The sequence below is a fragment of the Mytilus californianus genome, unplaced genomic scaffold (assembly GCF_021869535.1).
Source record: "Mytilus californianus isolate M0D057914Y unplaced genomic scaffold, xbMytCali1.0.p SCAF_25, whole genome shotgun sequence".
In the NCBI taxonomy this organism is placed as follows: domain Eukaryota; kingdom Metazoa; phylum Mollusca; class Bivalvia; order Mytilida; family Mytilidae; genus Mytilus; species Mytilus californianus.
In genome coordinates this window covers 1325843-1332029 of record NW_026262674.1, presented here as the reverse complement: position 1 = coordinate 1332029, position 6187 = coordinate 1325843, and the positions used below count along the sequence as shown (strand labels likewise).

General features: G+C 36.0%; 1 long non-coding RNA gene across 1 annotated transcript; it reads right to left on the bottom strand.

Annotated features, from left to right (window-relative positions):
• Positions 1–870: 870 nt before the first annotated feature.
• Positions 871–2946, bottom strand: LOC127732520 (uncharacterized). The gene is made up of 2 exons (XR_007996296.1): positions 2428–2946; positions 871–1857 (listed from the first exon to the last, which is right to left on the bottom strand). It is a non-coding gene; the product is annotated as an uncharacterized LOC127732520 (long non-coding RNA).
• Positions 2947–6187: the final 3241 nt, after the last annotated feature.

The window sequence follows — 6187 nt, the reverse complement described above, 5'->3', positions numbered from 1 at the left end:
TAAAGGGAGCTTATGGATTGATAATTTAGTCTTAGATGCAAGATTTTTTTATCAGTTGTTAGTGGCTTTGAACTAGCTGTCAGTAACTGCGAGTACTCTCAGATCTGTACTTAGTGTCTTTTTGTTGTTTGGATGTACAACTACCCGACCACGTCCACTTGTATTTGTATTTATCCATCTGATGAGTTAAGCCTCTTTCAACTGATTTTTATAGTTATTTCTTATATTGTACTGTTACACCACTGTCCCAGGTTAGGGGGGGGGGGGGTTGGGATCCCGCTAACATGTTTAATTCTGTATGTACATGTATGTGCCTGTCCCGAGTCAGGAGCCTGTAAAAGTGTAATTCAGTGGGTGTCGTTTGTTTATGTGTTGCATATTTGTTATATTTGTTCATTTTTTGTACATAAATTAGGCCGTTAGTTTTCTTGTTTGAATTGTTTTACATTGTCATTTCGGGGCCTTTTATAGCTGACTGTGCGGTATGGGCTTTGCTCATTGTTGAAGGCCGTACTGTGACCTATAGCTGTTAATTTCTGTGTCATTTTGTCTCTTGTGGAGAGTTGTCTCATTGGCAATCATACCACATCTTCTTTTTTATATTTACATCAACAGATATAAAAAAGTCACCAAAGTCAAGGTGAGACAACAAAACTTAGTTGTAAGATCTCTGAAATTTTTTACAGGGTACGAGTTTTTCTCATTGTTGGAGATTGTACGGTGACAGTAACACCTGTAACTGCTTAAACCCATTTCTTATGCACTTTAGTTCGATAAACTCACTGAATATCATACCACATCTCCTTATTTTTATATGCATTACAATTTACATGTGCATGTAATTATAAATATATATATATCAGAACAAAATTCATTGCGTCACTTTTATTTATGCATCCTTTGGCACAATACAAGTTCTAAAATTACACAACATAAAACAACTAAATGTTATTTCAGATGAAAGTTTTGTTTCAGTTCCATTCATAGGATTTATTAGAATTTTGTATTTTTTGCCAAGTCCAATAATTCGCTCTATGTGACATAGAGACATAGTTGACTAAACCACCAGGTGTCGAACATTCAAGAATTTTCAGTGTTTCTGTTTTCATTTGATGAAAAGGTTGCCTGAGCTCTAGGAGCTTTAGGTTTTATCACGGGATATTCTGTGCTGTCAATAATAATCCAAGTCGTAGGAAACTTTAATTTGAAGTTGGATGGTGAAAAATACCTGACTAAACCACTAGATGGCCAAGTGTTAGCCTCACACCACTGTTTAGACATAAAAACAATCCATGTATACACAATATTCTTAACACTAGATTCAATCTAGAATCTAGACAGTTCAAAGTTGGTTGTATAATGCCTCAATTTCATCAAAGTCATAAAAAAACTGATTTTCAACTGACACCCTATCAATTTGAAAATATATGTATCTCAAACAATGTGCTGCTGAACCAAGTGTGGTCAAAACAAATAAAAATTTAGTATACAACTCTAAACCGGTATAAAAATGCATGGCTGTGTCACGAGTCTTCATTTCAAAATTCTCTGCTGAAAACATAGGCATTGATGGTGATTGCGTAATTCCATCTGTGAAGCTTAACATTAGCTCGGCAGTTGGTGGTGGACAGTCATAAATCCTTTCTGCAGTATGAATGACTTCTTCAGGAAAACCAACTTTACAATCAAAACTTTCCTCTAGATTTCTACTACAATATTCATCAAGTTTAGTTCTTTTGTTTTCACAGGAAACTGCCCTGATTTTTCTTTTTGCGGACGATTCAGTCTCTTGCTTGGTCCAGGAAAATAGGCTGGGAATGGCAGTAGACTTAAGTCTCTGTATGGTGGGTTTGCGCCCTGAAAAAGGTTATAAAACATTAGTTTTTTGATAATTAAATGAACTTCCATTAGCAATGTATACTTTGTACTACCTGGCGAAATATTAACTAGATTTATTCATTACAATCTGGATAAAACTATGTTTGCCTGATTCAATGTATGTTATTTAAATCCAAAGGACAAACAATGAGAAACTTATGCAACAAATGTACATTGTTTGTACCTAAATAACTATAATATAGATGAGAGCATGTCATTGTTTTGTTCCTGTTAACATTGTCATTGATATTTTTCAAGAAAGTCTATGAGGCATAGCTTATGCATTCCTGTCATTACTACATTAGCATAATTACTGCTAAAATAATTCTCAGTATGATATACCTCTTGTAAGAAATCATTATAATTGTAGCAATCACCAAAAATTCTCAAACAGATCACATTGAATCGTAATCCAAAAAATTATGACGTCTTGAATTACCCACCCCCTTTTATTCTAAAACGATAATTGCGGTTGTAAACAGACTTTGGTTTATTCGCATGGCGATTACATATATAACTATATATTTCACAAAGAAAATAGAGTTTTACCATGAATAGTTTCCTGCACGTTGTCTTTTTCAGTAAAACGTGCCTTGCAAACAACAGCTGATAATTGAGATGGACTCCACGATATCATCGTGTTCTCGTCCAATCTGCGTATGGGCCATGGCGTTGATCCAACTTTTCCTTCTTTTTAAGTCATTTGGAAATGCATGTCCTCCTCTTAAATGACATCCAGGTACACAACAACAAGTACTTGGCATCGTTAATTAAAAATATAACTGAAATAGTTGCACAGTGCAGAAACCGGAAGTTGAGGAACAGGATCCGCTACCACGGCGCCACCTATTCAGGAACGATAATTTGCTACTTTATATAACTGCGAAATAACAATAACGTTAGACGGGTTCACGTGCATAAACAGAAATGCGCTTTAAATTGTATAATATAATTCATGTTCAGTCGACCTTTAATTATTATATCAACGACTGAAATGATTTATAAACATCTAGATTGCAGATAACACTCGAAATTAACCCGAGCTCTTTCCACACGGAATTCAAATAATTCTAGTTTGTCAATCGGTTGACTGCTCATAATGCAAAATAATAATATATCAAAAGTTTTTAAAACTAACAAAACACAATGATCGTTTCTCTATTTCCCAATGTAAATGAAATGAAACAAAAAACATTTTATATCGCAATAAGAAGAGGAGAGAATTCAACATTTCCGGATCTACTTGGAGCCTAATGACCCCCCACGTAGATCAGTTGGATATCGCGGAAGGAAGGATTAACCCGGCAACCAGAAAGGCATTAAAGCACTGCCTTTAAAAATGATAATTGACACAGAGATATGTCTCGCCTGTCTGCAGAAAAGAAATTCAGAAAGGCCAATCTGATGAACAGCAACATTGCTAAATAATATGAAGTGCTAGACCATGACACTCTTTTAAGGTCCAGTCCCTAGTTCATGGTCCATTACTATCAGTATCGGTACATCTCAGTTTGTTGACTATTTTGGTCCTGTCCCTAGTTCATGGTTCATTACCATTGATTACTACCAGGATCATGAGTATTGGTACATCTCAGTTTGATGACTGTTTTGAGATCCTGTCCCTAGTTCATGGTCCATTACCATTGATTACTACCAGTATTGGTACATCTCAGTTTGTTGACTATTTTGAGGTCCTGTCCCTAGTTCATGGTCCATTACCATTGATTACTACCAGTATCGGTACATATCAGTTTGTTGACTATTTTGAGGTCCTGTTCCTAGTTCATGTTCCATTACCATTGATTACTACCAGTACAAAAGAGTCATCAAACTGAGATATACTGATACTGATTGTAATGGACCATGAACTAGGAAGAACAGGATTGCAACTTTATAGAAAATAAAATTGTCTTTCATTAGTAGTTACTATCAATTTAATGAAGTCTTTACACTAAATCCATTAGATGTCACCATGTCAGGCGGGATGTGTTCTACACTAAATCCATTGGATGTCACCATGTCAGGCGGCATGTGTATTACACTAAATCCATTAAATGTCACCATGTCAGGCGGGATGTGTACTACACTAAATCCATTAGATGTCACCATGTCAGGCGGGATGTGTACTACACTAAATCCATTAGATGTCACCATGTCAGGCGGGATGTGTACTACACTAAATCCATTGGATGTCACCATGTCAGGCGGGATGTGTACTACACTAAATCCATTGGATGTCACCATGTCAGGCGGGATGTGTACTACACTAAATCCATTGGATGTCACCATGTCAGGCGGGATGTGTACTACACTAAATCCATTGGATGTCACCATGTCAGGCGGGATGTATGTTGATTTTTTTTTAGTCTATAGGTACATGTCATTCTTTATAAGTAGTTACTGTAAATTCAGAAATTATTGCGAGGTTTTTTATTAATGTGAATATTGTGACTACTTGAGTATCCCAATAATAAGAACTTGTATTCTGATATCAAATACATGTGTATGTGGCTTTTCCTAATATCGCAATATGTATACTCTCATTTTTTGTTATTTCTTCAAAAATAGCAATTATAATTGCGTGTAATAAATGAACGCAATAATTTCTGAATTAACAGTATTGGTTTTAGACCTACTCTCACTCTCTCAGACTCTCAGTAACCGATATGTGCTCTGTGGCTTTTGCATTTTTGTTAGTTTTGAGCTGTATATTGACCTGACGAGTTAAGCCCTTTTTAACTGATATTTATAGTTTGTTCTTATCAGTACTATTTCCGCAAATAGTCAAAAAATAACATAAGGACCTAAGAGCTACGGTTCCGCAGCTAGCACCAGTAGTGAGTCACATATTCCAGCTTTGTCTTGACTGTCCCATCTGACTGAAGAAATGCAAATATCAGTCCAATATCTATAAAAGGAGACAGACAGACAGCAGCAAATTACCGACCTGTATCACACACCTGTGTTTGTATGGATTAAATAATTCCAAATGTGAATCCGGGTCCGTTCGCCCTGTCGATCCACGTTCGCCTAAGTACCTTTTCACCCTGACACCTGTTCGCCCAGGGTCCATTCGCCCTGACACCTGTTCGCCCAGGGTCCATTCGCCCTGATTTTTTTGATTTTTTTCTATTGTTGTCTAGTACGCTAGTTGCATGTTTATTATTTGAACATGATGTTAAAGTTTGGTGAAAAAAATCGCCGAATAATTGTATTGACGCAACCAAATTATTATTTCCCCTTTGATTTGCATAAACTAGTATACTGGAATACAATGTGTGTTGATAACAAAATAATTCTATTCAGTCAATTTATGCAACGTTAACAGCGAGTTATCGTCGAAGGAAAATTTTCTTCATCTTGCTCTGTCGACTCAGGGGTGCCCAAGGGAACAGTTCTCGATCCCCTTCTTTTTCTATGTCATATTAATGACTTGCTACTCTGTGTAAAATCACAAGTACGTCTGTTTTCTGTATAGTAACATCAACACACCACAGGACCAACTTCAAATACAGAAGGATCTAAACTCGTTACAAAATTGGGCAAAGGACTGGGATATGCATTTCAATGCCAGCAAATGCTATATGTTGTGCCAAATCACCGTACGTAGCAGGTCACCGTTAACACAAAGTTACATGTATATATATACTAAGTAATCCAGGTCCCCGTTAACACACAGTTACATGTATATATATATACTAAGTAATCCAGGTCCCCGTTAACACACAGTTACATATATATATATACTAAGTAATCCAGGTCACCGTTAACACACAGTAACATGTATATATATTCTTAGTAATCCAGGTCACCTTTAACACACAGTTACATGTATATATATACTAAGCAATCCAGGTCACCGTTAACACACAGTTACATGCAGTTACATGTATATATATATATATATATATACTAAGTAATCCAGGTCACCGTTAACACACAGTTACATGTATATATATACTAAGTAATCCAGGTCACCGTTAACACACAGTTACATGTATATATATACTAAGTGGTCCAGGTCACCGTTAACACACAGTTACATGTATATATATACTAAGTAATCCAGGTCACCGTTAACACACAGTTACATGCATATATATTTACTAAGTAATCCAGGTCACCGTTAACACACAGTTACATGTATATATATACTAAGTAATCCAGGTCCCCGTTAACACACAGTTACATGTATATATATACTAAGTAATCCAGGTCCCCGTTAACACACAGTTACATGTATATATATACTAAGTAATCCAGGTCCCCGTTAACACACAGTTGCATGTATATATATACTAAGTAATCC